Here is a 20,086-nt window from a genome sequence, read left to right as displayed (position 1 = left end):
GTGGCGCAGTCGGTTAAGCGTCCGACTTCAGCCAGGTCACGATCTCGCGGTCCGCGAGTTCGAGCCCCATGTCAGGCTCTGGGCTGATGGCTCAGAGCCTGGAGCCTGTTTCCGATTCTGTGTCTCCCTCTCTCTCTGCCCCTCCCCCGTTCATGCTCTGTCTCTCTCTGTCCCAAAAATAAATAAATGTTGAAAAAAAAATTTTTTTAATAAAAAAAAAAAAGAAATTGTGGTTTATATACACAATGGAGTACTACATGGCAATGAGAAAGAATGAAATATGGCCCTTTGTAGCAACGTGGATGGAACTGGAGAGTGTGATGCTAAGTGAAATAAGCCATACAGAGAAAGACAGATACCATATGTGTTCATTCTTATGTGGATCCTGAGAAACTTAACAGAAATCCATGGGGGAGGGGAAGGAAAAAAAAAAAAAAAGAGGTTAGAGTGGGAGAGAGCCAAAGCAAAAGAGACTCTTAAAAACTGAGAACAAACTGAGGGTTGATGGGGGGGGGGTGGTGGGAGGGAGGGGAGGGTGGATGATGGGTATTGAGGAGGGCACCTTTTGGGATGAGCACTGGGTGTTGTGTGGAAACCAATTTGACAATAAACTTCATATATTGAAAAAGAAAAAAGAAAATAGGATAGACACAGTGGCAGTTGGGACCCAGGAGATAACAGATAGACACAGCTGGTAAGAGTGGTTATGTAATCAAGAGAGAGATTAAGATTAATTAAAGAATAATTGCAAGGAAATTCACCTGTAATATAACAAATCACCAGCACACACTAAAAAGCAGTCATTTCTGGGATACTCATATTTATAACTCATTCAGCCCAAACCAATCCCAGAATATAGCCAGTCTAGGGTTGGATCTGAGTGGAACACAGGTTAACATAGGTAGTTATAAGAAAGTCAGATACTAGTAGGTCATAAAGAAAAACAGTCTGAACTTATTACAGGGTTCTAAACTTATGGAGAGTTTTCTTTCAGGGGAACTTCTAGATATTTGCACTATAATGGAAGAGAACTTAATATCAAGAATTGTCTTATAATGTGCCAATCATGAGTGATATGTACTGTACATTACTAAACTCTTTGAAAATCAGTACTCTGAGTGTCATACATGAAAGCTTTGTAGAAATCAGGATATTGTGATTAATTTTGTGTGTCAGCTTGACTGGGCCACTGAGCGCCAAGATGTTTGGTCAAGCACTATTCTGGGTGTTTCTGTAAGGGTGTTTTTAGATGAGTTTAACATTTAAACTAATACACTAAATAAAAGCAGATAGCCCTTCCTAATATAGGTGGGCACCATCCAATCAATTGAAAGCCTGAACAGAACATAAAAGCTGACCTTTCCCCAAATAAAAGAGAATTCCTCCTGCCCAACTGCCTTCACACTAGGACATTGTTTCTTTTTGCCTTCAGATTCAAACTGAAATGTCTCTTTCTAGGTCTCAAGACTGCTAGCCTTTAGACCAATACTGTATCATCAGTTCTCCTGGTTCTCAGGCCTTCAGACTCAGACTGGAATTACCATTGGCTCCCCTGGGTTTCAAGCTTGTTTATCATGTTAGTCAATTCCTATGATAAATCCCTTTCTATTTATATATAATTTTATTTGTTCTCTCTGTGGAAAACCCGAATACAGAGAATAACAGTTAACCAGAATATATGACCCTGTTAGGTAGCTGTGTGCTAATTTTAAAAAAAGATAAAAGTTACAAACAATTCTTAGAAATACAGTGGCTTCCCTGGATGTGAGAGTTTGTCAGATTTCCTCATAATTTCGATGACCTTGACAGTTTTGAGGAGTTTTGGTCAGGTATATTGTAGTCTTCTGATAAGACTGGAGTTATGGGTTTGGGGGAGGCAGACCACAGAAGCCAAGAATCATTCTCATCACATCATAGTAACAGTACACACTATCAATAAAATTTGTTGATATTGACCTTGATCATTTTGCTGAGGTAATGTTTGTTAAAATTCTCTACTGTGAAGTTACTCTTTCCCCATTTCCATACTGTACTCTTTGCAAGGAAGTCACTATTTGCAACCAACACTTAAGGAATAGGGATTTATACTCCCCCCCTCCTTTAGGGTGTAGTATCTACATAAATTATTGGGAATTTTCTGCATGGAATATTTGTCTCTTTTCCCCCATTTATTTAGTCAGTCATTTATATCAGTAAGCATTCACAGATAGTTATATTATTATTTTTAAAGTTATAGTGTTTATCAAGTTAAATTTCTAAAACTAGCAAGATAAAATATGAGTTGTTAGGATGCAGATTACACTCTAGGGAATATTTACCTGGTAATCCCAATGATACCACAAGCTAAATGATTCCCAGTGTTTCCCTTTTGCATACTTTCTTCATTTCCACCTTTGCCCAAGGCATCTCATATCTCATGGCCCACCATTGTGTGGCTAGTGATGGAACGGTCTTCTGAGACTTCAATCACAGAATCTTCCATAGACACTTTGGCCATCCTTGCCAGCAGTCACACTGTCCAGGTCTCCAACATGGTCTCTTAAACTTTTGGCCCACTGTGTTTTTGGATAGAGAATTAAAGTGAGGACATACACTGGTATAGCCTTGAGTACTGTGTCTAAACTAATGGATGTGGAATCCGTGTTCACCTTCTGTCAATCCTGTAATGGTTCCTGATCTCTAGCAGGCCCACTTTCATTCTGCATGAAGTAGATGGTGCCCTCCACTGGGCACTGGCCCTTCAGCATGCACACGGCCTTCATCTCTGTGACTCCAAAGGATGTACTTCAGTCCAGGCTCCCAGGGCTGTGGAGGATGGCACAGAAGTCGCCAGCCTCCACAGATATTTATTTTATAATTTGGATAATAATCCAATACCACTTAATTTATTTTGCTACCTTGTGACTTTTTTGTGTGTTCTTTGCTTGTTCTTAGCATTCCCTTAATTTCTGGTACTACAAGATGCTCCAGGCCCTTCTTGTAAGGTTTTCTTGCCTCAGTCCTAAAATCACTAATTTCACCAAGGAGTCTTTAAATGCTATTTTATCTGGTATTAATAGTGCTAGTCCCAGATTCTTTATGGTAGGGAGGGGAGAGGTGGTGGCATGAGATTTTATTGGTACCATATTAATTTTCTATGTTTTAAGTTTCACCCTTTCTAGGGTCATTAGGTTTAAGTGTATCTAATGAAAATAAAAATTAGGTAGATTTGTCTGATCTAATTGTAGAGTGTTTCTTTAACAGATGAAAATAATCAACTTTTATGTGTACATTTATTTCTATATCTTCACTTACCTGTAATTTTAATTTGCATTAATTCATATCTCCTTCTATATTTCATTATTTTCACTTAAGTAAAGTAATTTTCTTTATTTCCCTTTCCCCACTCCTTGTGTAGACACTATATTTAAAGTTTCAGTGGTTACCCTCAAATCGTTCACAGGTATACTTGTATTAATGAAGTCTATAATAAATAACGCTCTCATCTTTCTACATAATTAAAGAACATTAGCATAAATCATTTAGGTTTAATATTTCTATTTTCCACTTTTCATATTCTCTTATATTTAAATGTTATTTATTTTCAAAATTTGGGTTGGATTGGCAGTAATTTCTTGTTCTTTTAAAAATTGGGGGCATGCTAGTAGTGACCGCCTTGACAATAACAACCACAAATCCTATTCCAACCATAATTTGAGAATTTATGGTTTGAATAGGAAGGGTTTGAATTAAGGTTTGAAGTACTGTAGATTGGAATGGAAGAAAAAATTTAAAGCACATACATGCACATACATGTATCATGAATATGAAAAAGTCCACTCACTGGAAAGATGCAACCAGTTTGAATAATCATCCACCATATTACTAGCAAGTGAAGAATTTGTTTCCTTAAATGTAATAATCAAAACTATTATTCATGCTATCTTTATCTTAATATCAATCATTCTGCCAAAGAAATAAATAGGTGTGATTTATTTTTTTGAAGGACTAAAACTAAAGTGGGTCTCAAGATGATGTAAACTATTTCTACAGATACAAAAGATGTTTAGTTGTACATGTGGAAAATGTACACCTTTGGCATAGGAAAATTTGAAATTCTTCCCTTTTGAAAGACACAGGTGCCTGATAGCTTGTTACCAGCTCTTTAGAAACAATCAGAGGAATGGGAGAAAAATAAAACTATAGAAGTGAAAAAAAGAGTATGAGAATTACATAATGCTGCCAACCAGCCTTAAATTTTCAGCTTGGCAAACAACTTGATTATTGACTAAGGTTAGCAGAAATGAAAAACATATTTGAAGACTCAAGTCAGGAAGATAAATATGTTATATCCATCTGGCAGGCAAGCAGTGTTTTCCCGTGGAATAGGGGAACCATCTCTAGAGAGAAGATTGGGTTTAGTCAGAGTTATATAACCCAACTGCAGAGATTTAAAGAGAAGGAAATAGAATTGAGAAAATCTCTCTGCAATTATTTTACAGGCCACTAATTTTAATCTCATATTGGAAAAGTTTATTCAAAAAAAAAAATTTAAAAAATGACAGGAAAACCAAGCACAAATTTTAACAATACCTTTTGTGGTGAACAGACTACCTATGATCTTACAACCACATCTTTGTGTAATTCCTCTATGGTGGGCCAGTACCTATGGCTTGCTTCTAACCAAATGGATGCAAAAACGTAATGAGTGTTGCAATCTTTGTGCCACTATCTCTATCTCGATCTTTCCCTAGCTTAGAAGAAGCAAGCTGCCATAAATCATACAGTTGCAAGGCAATGAAAACAACTTGAGAGAGCTTAGAAGCAGACTGCCCCACTCGAGTCTCGAGATAGGAACCCTGCACTGGCTAACACCTTGACTGCAGTCTTGCAGAGAACCTCACTAAGCCATGTGTATACTCCTGAGCCATGAAAACCGTAAGATAGTAAGTATATTTGTTTAAAGCTTCCATGTTTGTGGTAATTTTGTTATTTAGCAATATAAAAATAATAAACCTACTTACATAACTTACATTAAGTTATTTGTTTATTCATTCAGTACATGCTTAGGCACTGGGCTGAGTCCAGTGCTAAACCAAGGTTTCAGCTTAACGGGTCAGACTCTCACTATGTTGTGCAATAATTTGGGGGAAATACAGGATTCTGTTGGAGTTACAGAAGGCTTTCTGGGGGAAAAGGGATATCTATATAAAATTTGAAGTATAAATTTTCTAGGTGAAAAGAATATGAAACGAAGAATGTTTCAGAAAGAGACAATTCATGCAATGCTCAGGATGACACTGAAAATAGATCAGCCTAGCAGTTTAGATGTATATGTGCGCGCGCATGCGTGCGTGTGTGTGTGTGTATGTGTGTGTGTGTGTTTAGCAGAGGTGGGAGGCAGCAAAAGACTGAAAAAAGAAGTACATTTACGTGGGTTTTTTCTTGTAAATCATGTTAGAGTTTGGGCTGTATCCTAATAAACTGCTATTTTCCTTTAGGTGTGTGTAGCTATTTTCTCTTCACTTATTAAAGTTTCTGGATTTGAAAGAGCAGTGTGTGTGTGTGTGTGTGTGTGTGTGTGTGTGTGTGTGTGTGTGTGTATTATCATTCTGGCCTCAGTTCACTCCATCTCCAACTTTCTTATATGAAGTAAATACTGTGATAGAAGTTGGAGTAAATGATGAAGACAGCATTGCAGAACTTGCCTCTAATATCAGGGCTGTTTGGTACAGACATGGGAGCTTAAATATTAAGAACTCCAGAAGATTTCAGTCACATAGAGCAATGTTTTTCAAACACCAGTATGCATAAGAATTACCCAGCGATCTTTTTTAAAGTGCAGGTTCCAATTCAGTAAGTCTGGGAAGGGCCTCAGATTCTGAATTTCTAACAGGATCTCAGGTGATGGTGATGCTGCCTGTCTAAAGAGCACCTTGCAATAACAGAAATAAATCATAATGTAAATTGTAATTTACATATAACATAAATCATAAAGAGTCCTCTGGACATGGTTAGTGGCATGGCTTACTAGTAGGGCAGCTGGAGCCTCATGACTCAGAAATCTCAGGTGAGGTTAGAGCGATGTGATAAAACTCAATTAATTATGGAGATTTTTTTAATATGAAAGGATGTCTTTGAGCTCTTTTGAATAAAAAGTTTTATCATGCCCAATTCCACTTCCTTAGGTAATGTACTGTGATTAAAATAGAGTTTAGGGCTTTGTGTTTCATATCTGTTCAGTATTGAGCCACTACCAGCCCTGAAATCCCAAGCAGAGCTCTATGATGGGAAAATTGAGTTGTAGTTGAATTTGTGAAGACATAGAAAAGAAACGTTATCCCTGTGATGAAAAAGGAAACTGCATATCCCTAGTGTCTCCTCCTATACAATCTAAGGGCATGTACCTTTCTGCTGCTGCCCCTCACAACTCCTGCCCCAAGGTGACCTGGGTTCTCAGATCAGCGCTACCATCAGACAGCCCCATACTCCCAAAGTCACTCTCCAGACTCATTTTCCCACTGTCTTATGGCCTTATTCTCTATTAAGGCTAGCTTGATGAATGAAAATATCACTCAACAAATCATCGTGATACTTCTTGGCAAAGCTTGGTTTCACTAGAGAGTGTTCCAAGGTGTAAATCTGCATACAGGAAATTCATTGGAAAGTGCTATTGAGATCGACAGCTGTGGGGGTGTAAAGACAACAAGACTGAGGTAAGGAAAAGGTTTGGCTGGGATGCAGTCACAACAGAGGCCTCAGCTGATGCCTTGGGGAGGTATGGCACTGAGATGGTCCCAAAGGGTTGCTTCAAATTGAGGCAAAAGGGCCAGCTTGTTATATGCCCACATAAAATAGTCATTGTATTTAGACAGCCACAGGAAAAGGGGCATGTTATTAGGTGATGCAGCACTTTTCCACCCAGAACAAACATCAGGAGGGAATACTCAGCTGCCAGCCATCAGCAGTCAACATTACCAGCATCAGGGGAAAAAGATACTCTGTTCCTGAAGCAGGGGTTACATAAACTTCACAAGGGAGCATCTACTATGACCTCTTCCATAAATAACTTGTGTTTTAAGAGCCTAAAATGCCTTAACACAAGAACGCAAGAAAGCAAGTAATGCAGCCACTTCATGCTCTATTATAGTAGTTTGAGGTATGCAAGTTTCTCATACCATCCAGGTCAATGCTTCTAAACCTACCTTAGTGAGAGACCAGGGTTTTTTTTCCCCCCTGTTATTTCAAATTTGTCATAAACAGATACATAGTCTTATCACACATGCCCAGGACACAGCTTGCACCAGGGGAGTTGAACAGCATCTGAAATATACCCTATATAACTCTTCAACCAGATATGTACACTAATCGCAAACTTAAGTGTAAAGTTTGTAAAACTTTACATTTTCGTATTTATCAGTGACTTGAACAATTTCACTGAGGAGCACTGGTTTTGTGTGCTATTCAGATGCACACTGCAGTTTGTGAAACCCTGTTTTAGGTAGTCACCTGGTTCTTGTCTTTAAAGGAGTCAAAAAACAATCTAAAGAATAACAACTACCATAAAACTACAGCAATACCATCGATTACTGTTCTGCCTAGGAAAATAGATATGTAAGATCTTTCTCATTTCTTACCTCGGTTTTAAGGCTCAAGTGAATTGAGGTTCCCTTGCTTTTAAGTCCAAGCTTTTTTCTAGGTTATTTTAACCTCAATCTCTATCAGGAGAGGACATGTGTCAGTCAATGCCCCTGTTTCATGCAGGTAATATTCCTTTAGCTGCTTTTAAATTTTTAGTCCCTTTCATACTTACAGGACATTTCAGACCCACACTATGTTGTTTCTGAATCAAACACTGACAGAAAAGGTCTGTTTTCAAAGCTTATTCCTGCTGAATTTGAGTCAGTCTCCTGTCACAGTGTCATTCTAAAGTTTAAGCTGCTGTGAGTTCAAAAAATGTGAAAAAAAGAGCTAGACAGGATCCTTATATGTGTAGTGCAGCTCCTATCAGGTCTTCTGAATACCAGAACTGCTTTGACAATCCACTTGGACTTGAGCTGAGAGGCAATATTGTTCTTACATGCTGGGAAGCAGGTGCCTACTGTAGGCAGAACTTCTTATAAGGTACAGCTTTTACTTTTACCATTAGATTCTAAAAATAGTATGTCCTTTATCGACATTCTTCTACTGCCTCCTATCCACAAACACAAAGAAAATACAATTCCATTTCTGCTTTGAACTCTGATCATCATAATAACCAAAGCAGAGCTTCCATAATAACTAACTCAATGACCTTGGAAATATAACCTTCTAGATTAGGAAAAAAAGATTCCTGGAAATTCCCACCCTGTCAAAACCTAGACCAGGGGGAATGGCTTCTGATGGAAAATAAGTAATATGTCCACCTTGATAACAAATAGGGATCCCCTAAATTGGGAGGGGAGTAGCAGTAGGCCTGCACTATATATGTAAGGTGGTTAAACATATTCTTATATCATGAACTAGTGATCATTATTATTGTGGCTTCTTAAACATTTAAATAGAATAGATTTTAATTTTTTTACATAACTTATTGACAGATTGGTTTCCATACAACACCCAGTGCTCATCCTAACAAGTGTCCATCAATGCCCATCACCCACTTTCCCCTCCCCCAACCCCATCAACCCTCAGTTTGTTCTCAGTATCCAAGAGTCTCTTATGGTTTGCCTCCCTCCCTCTCCGTAACTTTTTGCCCCCTTCCCTTCCTCCATGGTTTTCTGTTAAATTTTTCAAGATCCACATATGGGTGAAAACATATGGTATCTGTCTTTCTCTGACTTATTTCACTTAGCATAATACCTTCCAATTCCATCCACATTGCTGCAAATGGCCAGATTTCATTCTTTCTCATTGCCAACTAGTATTCCATTCTATATATAAGCCACATCTTCTTCATACATTCATCAATTGATGGACATTTAGGCTCTTTCCACAATTTGGCTATTGTTGAAAGTGCTGCTATAAACATTGGGGTACATGTGCCCCTATGCATCAGCATGCCTGTATCCCTTGGGTAAATTCCTAGTAGTGCTATTGCTGGGTCATAGGGTAGTTCTATTTTTAATTTTTTGAGGAACCTCCACACTCTTTTCCAGAGCTACCGCACCAGTTTGCATTCCCACCAATAGCGCAAGAGGGTTCCCGTTGAACAGAATTTAATCTTGAAAAAAAAAAAAGGTGTTACAAATCAACTAAAAAAATTTGATTTCAAAAATTTGATCTCAAATTATATCATTATAATCACTGTACGAGCTTTTACCATGTGCCAATTACTATTCAAAGTGTTTAAAATTTAACTCATCTAAGCTTCCTAATAAACCTATGATATAGGTAGATATAGACACTATTAGCATATATATTATAAAACACGCATACATATCACATTAGAAAAAAGTGTTACTGAGAACTATATTGATTTCCTATTTAAAAAACTTAGATGATTAAGCTATTCAGCATTAAAATAAGAATTGCCTTATATTGAGGAAACTTGAAAGAAAAAGGAGTATCTTTTAAGCCAATGTCACAGTGTAAGATGCACTGATGGCATTTGCTATGGCTTCAGCACCAGCCAAACAGCAACATATGATGAATTTTGTTCAAATTCTACACATACATGGTCATAGGCTTTCTTTTTTAATTTTTTTTTACTGTTTCTTTATTTTTGAGACAGAGCTAGAGACAGAGTGTAAGTGGGAGAGGGGCAGAGAGAGAGGCAGACACAGAATCCGAAGCAGGCTCCAGGCTCTGAGCTGTTAGCACAGAGCCTGTTGTGGGACTTGAACTCACAAACAGTGAGATCATGACCTGAGCCAAAGTCAGATGCTTAGCCAACTGAGCCACCCAGGCTCCTCCAGTCTTAGGCTTTCTAAGGAAAAACATCTTTAAGTGGCATGCTGTGAGCTTCTCACTGTAACTTTCAGAAATGCTTGGAAAATTTTAGCAAACCAATGTTATGAGTTTTTTTTAAAGTTGATTAAAGAAATATTCACTTGAATTTCTAGAATACATAACCATACTATTGGAATTACTGATATAGATTTTTTCATTGCATATATAGACCAAGGTAAAAAATAACAGGTATCTGAAGTGTAGAGGAGAGAATATAATGACCCCTTTTTGACCTCTCCTTTCATTCTTCTCTCTTTGGTCTCCTCTTCTTCTGTCCTATATCTAAGTAATTCCCAATAAATCCACCCGTAAGAACTCAATTTCAGACTTTAGAGAGCAGTGTACAGCTTCATTCTATAGTGATCAAAAATGAGCAAGGTAGAGCTTCATTTTCAATCCACTTGACCTAATTTTTTTTCAGATTTATAGTGTCAAAGTATTTCTGGAATCACACTCCGATGCTGAAACTCCAGGGCTGATACAGTTCTTTGTTCTTCTTATGCATGCTCAGCACCATCTGAAGAAGCAGGGATCCTGATGTGCTTCCCTCAGGAACACCACAGTTACTGCAACTAACCTTATGGAGAAGCCTCAGATTCAAGAGTGAATTGAACTGAAGCACCATCCACTGGAAGGCGATTGAGTTATACCACTGCACAGAATTCTTTATCAGAAAAATATGATAAGACAAGGAATAAAAAAATCTAATTGCTTCTATATTTACTTCAAAGATTGCACCTGACACTCCTACTCATCTTTAGAAATGTGCAATAGAAAGGCAGTAAAATATAGCAGTGATTTTCAGACTGAAAACCACCTCTAGAAATGGATTTACTTGGCTATGTTGTTACATGTGGCTCTACTGGCTGAACGGATTTGCTGATTTAATTATGATTTGTTTCCCTGATCAATCAATGGATGCTTATTAATCTTTGGGCTAGTCAAGGTACTCTGATGAATACAAAAGCCAATAAAAGGGAACTATAATACCATTATTATTAGGTGCTAAATTACATGGTAGGTGTGTAAAGCACAAGAGAATAAAGAAATTATATATGTAATGATGAATTCATTGAGGAATTAGTATTTGGGTTAGTCCTTAGAAACAGGAGTTTATTAAACAAAGGTAAAGGGAAGAGAGAGGTATAAGAATATTGAACAAGTTACAGAATCAAATATTTGTGAACTAGAATCTAAACTTCTAATTCTAAAATCAGAAGATTTTCATATTCTAAAATTTAAAAATTCTGAATCTCAAATTGGGAGCTATGCTCCCTCTAGCTGAAAAATATGAGAGACTGAGTTAAATAAAGTTTGTGCATATCACGATGTCCATTTGAGACCCTTTAGAAAACTTTTATTAAACATCTACATTGTTATATATATATGTATTTGAGCATGGCGTGTCCATGCATGTAGGGAGGGAGAGAAATTCATTTGAACATACCCATAGATAAATTGTCCTTAGAGCTAGAATAAAAACAAAGTAGACAGAAGTTTATATATGATTGTATAATATAAATTTTTTTACATACACGCACATATACACGTTTGTATATATAGAAACATGTTTCAGGAAAAATTAAAAAAAAAAAAAAAAACAGCAAACCTAAAACCCTGATGATGCCATTATTTTCAGGAAGAGATACTAGTAACCATAGGAATGGAATAATAGATTCCAATTTTATACTCTTTTGCACTATTTGCTTTTGGTGATATGTTCATACATTGCTTTTATAATTAAAAACCTAGTATAAAATTAGATACTAACATTTTCACAATAACAAAAACATACAAAAATATGTTGATTTTAAAGATCACATGATATGCACTTTAAAGTATAAGTGGAAATCATTTTAAGTTAATTTCCTTGCAATTTGAAAATGATCCAGTCATCAGAGTTCCAAAATGATCTAGCTGAGAATCTTCCTCATCCCTGTTTAATTCTTCCTTCTCTGGGAACATTTGCCACATAGCTATGACTGATGGCAATGCAACTTCTACACTTCAGTAGGAAGGAATGATTTCCATTTGCTTTCTCTTATGATTATGAGCTCCTGGAGAGTTACAAACTGCAGAATGAAGGGGCAGTATTCTGTCTGACAGGAGTTAGTAGGAATAAGCTGTCATTCTTTAGAAGGAATTCAGTAAATATTTCTTTAAAGCAGCTTCTCTAATAACTTACACAGTGGTGGAAAGCAACATGATACCTCAACTTATTGCTACCCTTCAACCAAGTGACAATAAGTCTGACAGTTAAAGATAGGCCTCCCTGACTAGACCAGAGAATTAAAGAAATTGTTCATTGATTTCCTCTATTCTATTCTACAGAAGGCTTGAACTCCCTATTTATATATATCATCTGGAGACCATTCAATGTGCAAAAGCATTTTGATAAATTTTAAGTTTATAAATATTACTTTACTTTCAAGTATCCTTTTCATTTTCTCCCTCCACCATAATACTGGACAATGTGAATATTTTCTTTGAGGTTAAAGCAAGTTATAAATTTATGGGACTGACCAGTGCCCAGAAATTGGGACATCTTTCATAAAAGTCAAACTCAAGGAGAGAGATCAACAAATTAAAACTGTGAAATATGACCTGAATGATGCAAATTATAATAAATTACAGTTGGACTTACATAAAAGGGCAATATAAACTATTTGAAAGGATGGCTCATTTTCCCAATTTTCATCAAAATAAAATAAAAGCCTGTAGACACTTAACTTCCTTCTCTTAATTACAAGGGACTGGAGTAAAAAACGTATAACATATTCTGTCATTCTGATCTGAGCAAATATAAGGAATTGATTCCCCTGCTTCTAATTATTGGTTGACATAATTAACACTATACAGAAAACCATAGCAATTTACCTCACTACATACAGTCAGCATCATCCTACTTTTCAGATTTCACTTGCTTGGCAGGCTTTGTTTTTGGCAGCTTTGAGATCAGGGAAGAGCGTTAAAAGCATTTCAAACTGCCCTAAGATTGAGTGAATTCTGTGCCAAAAAAAAAATGACCAACTGTCTTAGTGCAACTTGCCCAAAGTTGCACTTGCAGAGAAAAATGTACTAATTCTGAAAAAGAAAAGTAATGGAAAAACGTAAGCAGTGAAGTTCCTTTACCAGTAATGCTACCTTCTGCAGTCAGTATGTATGCTTTGAAAATAAGTCATCAGTTTTTCTATTATCTCCAGGTGTTTTTTTGTTATTAAATGAAGGACAAACCACAATTTATAAAACCATGTGATTCAGTTTTTCCTTTTTATTCTGAAGAACATAATTAAACATTCTTTAAAAATACTTATTGTACAACAACAAACTAATAATCTAATTTAAAAAAGGACAGAAGATCTATTTGAATATGTTCCCAAAGAAGACATACAGATGGTCAACAGACACATGAAAAGATGCTTGACATTATTAATCATCAGGGAAATTCAAATTAACACCACAATGAGATATCACCTTACACCTGTCAGAATGGCTAGAGTCCAAAATACATGAAATAACAAGTGTTGGTGAGGGGATGTGGAGAAAGAGAAACCCCCGTGTATTGTTGGTGGGAATGTAAATTGTGGCAGCACTGTGGAAAACCTTAAGGAGGTTCCTTAAATAATTAAAAGTAAAAAACTGTATGATCCAGTAAATCCACTATGAAGCATTTACCCAAAGAAAACAAAAATGTAAAATCAAAAAGATATATGTGCCCCTATGTTTACTACAGCAATATTCACAATCGCCAAGATATGAAAACAACCCAAGTGTCTGACACACACATTAGAATATTAGTCATAAAAAGGATGAGATTTTTGTCATTTGCAAGAACATGGGTGCACCTAGATGATATTATATAAAGTGAAATAAATCAAAGCAAGGCAAATGTCATATGACTTCACTTATATGTGGAATCTAAAAGAATAAAACGAATAAACAAAAGCAGAAACAGACCCATAAATACAGAGAAAAAACTTACAGTTGCCAGAGAAAAGGATAATAGTTGGTATGGACAAAATTGGTGAAGGGAGGTGGGAGATACAGCTTCTAGATATAGAATGATTAAGTCATGGACATAAAAAGTGCAGCATAAGGAATATAGTCAATGATATTATAATAGGGCTGTATGGTGAAAGGTGGGAGCTACACTTGTGGTGAGCATAGAATACTGTATAGATTTATAGAATCATTATGTTGTACACCTGAAACTAATACAACATTGTATGTCAACTATATTTCAGTAAAAATAGTTACTGTTTTATAAATAATGCTGATCACTTAAAATTATCTATCAGATGCCTGTTTCCAGGTAGAAGGCATTATAGCATATGAAACTGTGTTAAGTTCGTACGTGTCAAAGGTTAACAAACTCTTCTGAAAATTCTCAAAGTAATGAGCCTAAACTTGAGCCAATTCAGCTCTACTTTACAACCATCCACCCACTTTTGCACTCATTGCAGTTATTCACACTACCCACAGAAAACCCACTCTTTAAAGAGTGATATTATATCTCTCTGGGTTTTTTTTTTTGTGACATAACTTCAGAAAATCTGAACAATCCTTCTTTTTCCCTTAGATGAAAATTTAATTTGGGGGAACCTCAAATAATTCAAAAGTGGTCAAATCAGTTTCACTCAAACTTTTAAAAGAAAGAAGAAAGGACCCTTTTCACAGAGGCATAGAAAGATTTTGTTCAAAAGCACATTTGTATTTAATGTTATAAACAGTGCAGGGTAGAAGCAATAGTGTAACATAGTACAGGTTTCCTGATGTTATCTTTTGGATACATAAGTACTACTTTCCTGTTGATTTGAGAGATTTATAGATAGATACACTAATGACATAGACATTGATCAGTTAGTGGAGAAAAAGCCAGCTCAAATGAGTGAACTTGCATCCCAGACAGTTCAGTTTGTTTTTCTTTTTCTTTTTCTTTTTAACCAATAGCAGTAAACAGATGCCCCTAGAAAGTTATTGGGAATTTATTTTCAGGTTTACAGATGAAAAATGGGCACGTCACTACATACCAATGGTAAATACTGTAGTGTCCTTGCATTAAAATACAAAGATTACATTATGGACACAATGCAGGAACTCACTCTATAAGGTTAGAATAAGAAGGAGTGGCCTAGATCAACTAATCCATAATCTTCATTGCAGGATGAGGAAATCCCAGTCCTAAGAGGTAAAGGAAACTGCCCATGCCACCCAGAGGCAGTCAGTGCTAAACCTGGCCAGAGAGTAAGAATTTCTAATCATTGTACCATCCCTCTTTCCACTTCGTGTAATGCTAATAGCTGGTTTCCAAAGATTGAAAATGTCAAGGCACAAATACAACAGAAGTACACTTACGGCTTATGCAACAGATCTGGGTGGATGCACCCTGTCAGAGAAAGGTCTCTCATTAACAAAATTATTCTGGTACCTAGGCTGCCTACAGCTCTGAGGCTTTTTAATACACAGCTCCCAATGTTGCCTGGGAAAGTCGTCTTCGTAATTGGTTAGAGGAAGAAAGTAGCATGTAGGAGAACACTGGAGAGGAAAGTTTGGGGAAACATAGAGAGAAAAGACCGTCATTACTTTTGATAGCATTTTACTGGCTTGCACCTAGTCCCTTGACAACAAGAGAGGCTCAGGAATGTAGTTTATTTGCCTATGAGAAAAATAAAGCAAATTTTGGTGAATATCTAGTAGTCTTTAGTTCATGGTACATGACATTACTCTGCCTAGATAATTTATAAAAGCCATCTTACCACCTCTGAGTTCTTTAAATCAAAGAGATAACTGAATAAATAAACATCTATATTTAAATGTAAATAAACATCTAGTAATTTCTACCACTACACTTTGCTACTTTATGGTATGTGGTCCTAGTCTGTCAGAGTGTCTTAGTAAAGGCACTCTGCATCCCAGCACTGAAATCTCTGTCAAAATGATTTTGGGTGGATGCTCCATTGTCATCTTCTCCAATGGTCAAATCACTGGCGATATATCACTAAGAGAGGTCTCTCCTGCATGCACAATTTGGATGCAGGAGTTCACTCTCCTATTCTGTGCTGACCTTCACATCTATCTCTGCTTTCAGTTTAACACACAGGTGCTAGGAAGATGTTACGTCCACTTTAAAAATGAATTAACAATTTTATTCAGAGTGGATATCTATTTATTGTGTGTACATTTTACGAATGTGAAAATATACATTGGAGAATCATTTGATGCAGGATCACAGAGGCATTTCATTTGAAATTCAAAAATAAAAGCTTCTTTGTGAATGGATTTTTAAGTCATGTTTTACTTATTTATTTAGTTTATATTTTATGTATTGATTTTTAAGTAAGCTCCATGCACAATGTGAGGCTTGAACTCACAACCCTGAGATTGAGAGTTGCATGCTCTACTGCCTGAGCCAGCCAGGCACTCCTGTGAATGGTCAATTTATGTAGACAAAATAGATAAACTCTTTAATATTTATATATTAGGACACATACTTTAAAAACACATATATAATTTTCATATGTTATGGCTTTCATTCCATTCAGAAAACCAGGCCATTTCTTTTGTCTAGTAAAAAGATAGAAGACAAAGCAAAGAAATAAAGGCTTAGTTTTGAATTTTTAAATTCTAGAACAATTAAAAGCACTCAAATCCTAGACAAAAGATTTGGAAGAACCACACACACTAAAAAAACGATTATCATGTGGAGAGTATAAACTAAATCCCCTATCTGAAGCAAGGGGAGGAGGAGGAAAAGGCACCATGGAGGTCCCTGAGGAGGGACTCTGGACTCTGCTCCCAGGTCAAGCACAAAAGAAAGGCTAAAGTGAAAAATACAGACAATAGTAAATAACTTGTCTATGCTTTTCATTTTAGTCTTTCTGTTTGGGGTCTTTCCTCATTGTTTTAATTGGCTTTTTCTTATTAATCTGTAGTTCTTTTTTTCTTTCTTTCACTTTCATTGAGATATAATTGACAAACAGTATTGGATAAGCGTATAACACAGTAACTTGACTTATATATATATTGCAAAATGGATACCACTGTAAGTTTAATGTCTATTAACTCATATAGATGCCAAAAAAATTTTTCTTTCCCCTGTGATGAAGATTTTTAGAATCTACCCTCTTAGCAACTTTTAAATATACCATACAGCAGTGTTAACTGTTAGAAAATTGTCATTTGTACATTATATCCCCACTTCTTATATAATAAATGGAGGTTTGTACCTTTAAACACCTTCATTCAGTATAGAATTTTTTATATGTTGTATGTATATTCTTAAAATATATTGTGTGTATACTTTTGTGTATATATACTTATATAGTTTGTATATATAAATATATTTATTTGTATATTGTATGTAATATATACATGTTATAGATTTTTATATATTTTGGATAAGATTCTTTGTCAGATATGTGTATTGTGACTATTTTCCCCTATCTATAGCTGATCTCTTTACTCAAAATGTTGTCTTTTGATGAAAAGAGTCTCATAATTTTAATGAGGTACACTAATTTATTTTTATTTTATGACCAGTGTTTTTTTCTATCCTGTTTAAGAAATAACTTCTTTCAACATAATAAAGGCCAAATATGAAAAACCCACAGCTAACATCTTACTTAATGGTGAAAAACTGAGGGCTTTTCCCCTAAGATCAGTAATAAGACAAGGATGTCCACTCTCACCACTTTTATTCAACATAATACTGGAAGTCCCAGCAACATCAATCAGACAAGCAAAGGCACTCTCACTGGTAAGAAAGAAGGAAAACTTTCACTGTTTGTAGATGATATGATACTATATATATGGAAAACCCAAAGGATTTCACCAAATTTATATATATATATATATATATATATATATATATATATATATATATATATATATATACATACATACATACATACATACATACTGGAACTGATAAATGAACTCAGTAAAGTAGCAAGATACAAAATCAATGTGCAGAAATCTGCATTTCTATACACTAATAATTAAGTATCAGAAATAGAAATTAAGAGAACAATCCCATTTTCAACTGTACCAAAAATAATAAAAGACCTAGGAATAAACTTAACCAAGGAGGTGGAAAATCTATATGCTAAAAACTGAAATGTTGATTAAAGAAACTGAAGAAAACACACATACATGGATTTGTTCATGGATTGGGAGAACAAATATTGTTAAAATGTCCATATTACCCAAAGCAATCTATGGAATTAATGCAATCCCTATCAAAATACCAATGCATTTTCACAGAACTCGAATAAATAATACTAAAATTTGTATGGAACCACAAAACATCCAAAAGAGTCAAAGCAATCTTGAAAAAGAATAACAAATCTGGAGGTCTCAATCCCAGATTTCAAGATATATATAAAGCTGCAGTATCAAAACAGTATGGTACTGACACAAAAACAGACACATAGATCAATGACACAGAATAAAGAGTCCAGAAATAAACTTATAATTATATAATCAATTAATCTACTACAAAGGAGGCAAGAATATGCAATGGAAAAAGTCTCTTCTACAAATGGTGTTGAGAAAACTGGACATCTACAAGCAAAAGAATGAAACTGGACCACTTTCTAACACCATACATAAGGGGATTAAAAGTACATTTATCCTAATGAGCACTGAGTAATGTGTAGAATTGTTGAATCACTACAATGTACACCTGAAACTGTAACACTGTATGATAAAAAGATATATACCTTCTTTTCTCAAGGTTATGAAGACATTTTCTTAAGTTTTCTTTTCCTTTTATTTAAGTAGGCTCCATACCAAATGCGGGGCTTGAACTCACGGCGCTGAGATCAAGAGTCATGTGCTCTACTGACTGAGCCAGCCAACCACACCTCTCTGTTTTTTAGAATGTTATTATCTTTCAAATAGTAGTTGATCTACTCAAATCAATTTTTGTATAGTGTGAGGAAAGGATTAATGTTTATTGTTTTCTAGGTAGATACTCACTTGACACTTCAGGGGTCTTTTTACCGTTAATAAAAAGAGCATTCCTTCTACACTGAATTGAGTCACTAAACCTCTGTGTAGCTGTGTGTATGGAAGTCCCCTTTTAGACTCTCTTGTTTTATTCTGCTTACACCAATATCATTTTAAATTAATGCAATTTTATAGGAAGTCTTGCAATTTAGCAGGGCAAGTCCTCTATCTCCTTTCTTTTTCTCTCCCTTCTCTCCCTCCTCCTTCAAGATTGTCTTAGCTATTCTACATATATTTCTGTATAAAAGTATTCCATGATAAATGTCCCCTTATTTCCAACCTAAAATTCCAGATAAATTTTAGGCTAAACTTGCCAATTTCAACAAGAACCCTGTGATTTTTTTGTTTATGATTTCAGGAATAGAATTTAATGATTCATCACTTACATATAACACCCAGTGCTAATCCCAACAAGTGTCCTCCTTAATGCCCCTTGCCCATTTAGTCCATCTCTCCACCCATCATCCTGCCAGCAACCCTCAGTTTGTTCTCTGTATTTAAGTCTCTTATGGTTTGTCTCCCTCTGTTTTTATATTATTTTTGCTTTCCTTCCCTTATGTTTATCTATTTTGTATTATCTTAAATTCCAGATGAGTGAAATCATGTGATATTTGTCTTATTCGGACTTATTTCACTTAGTAGCATAATACACACTAGTTCCATCCATGTTTTTGCAAATGGCAAGATTTCATTCTTTTTGATCGCTGAGTAATAATACATTGTGTGTGTATGTGTGTGTGTGTGTGTGTGTGTGTGTGTGTGTGTGTATGTGTGTACACATCACATCTTCTTTATCCATTCATCAGTCGGTGGACATTTGGGCTCTTTCCATACTTTGACTATTGTCAATAGTGCTGCTATAAACACTGGGTGCATGTACCCCTTCGAATCAGCACTCCTGTATCCTTTGGATAAATACTTAGTGTAATTACTGGGTCATAGGGTAGCTCTATTTTGTAATTTTTTGAGGACCCTCCATACTGTTTTCCAGAGTGACTGCACCATTTTGCATTCCCACCAGCAGTGCAAAAGGAGAACCCTGTGATTCTGATTGCAATCACACCTTCTCCTGAAACCTGAAGTCTGGTAAGTCTGCTCTTCTGTCTTGAAGGACAAATTAAGTCCCTATCTGAGGTAGGAAACTCTTTCAAATGGGACTTTGTTTCTT

General features: G+C 35.8%; 1 protein-coding gene and 1 pseudogene across 2 annotated transcripts in view; both read right to left on the bottom strand.

Annotated features, from left to right (window-relative positions):
• The window catches only part of XIRP2 (xin actin binding repeat containing 2), a 693,081-nt gene that overhangs the window by 427,912 nt on the left and 245,083 nt on the right, over positions 1 to 20,086 (bottom strand). The gene's annotated exons all lie outside the window — the stretch shown is intronic.
• Positions 595 to 8,584, bottom strand: LOC123379165 (annotated as a pseudogene).

Source organism: Felis catus, chromosome C1 (assembly GCF_018350175.1).
Source record: "Felis catus isolate Fca126 chromosome C1, F.catus_Fca126_mat1.0, whole genome shotgun sequence".
Lineage (NCBI taxonomy): Eukaryota > Metazoa > Chordata > Mammalia > Carnivora > Felidae > Felis > Felis catus.
The sequence above is the reverse complement of the archived record's forward strand: the minus strand, read 5'-3'. Positions and strand labels throughout refer to the sequence as shown.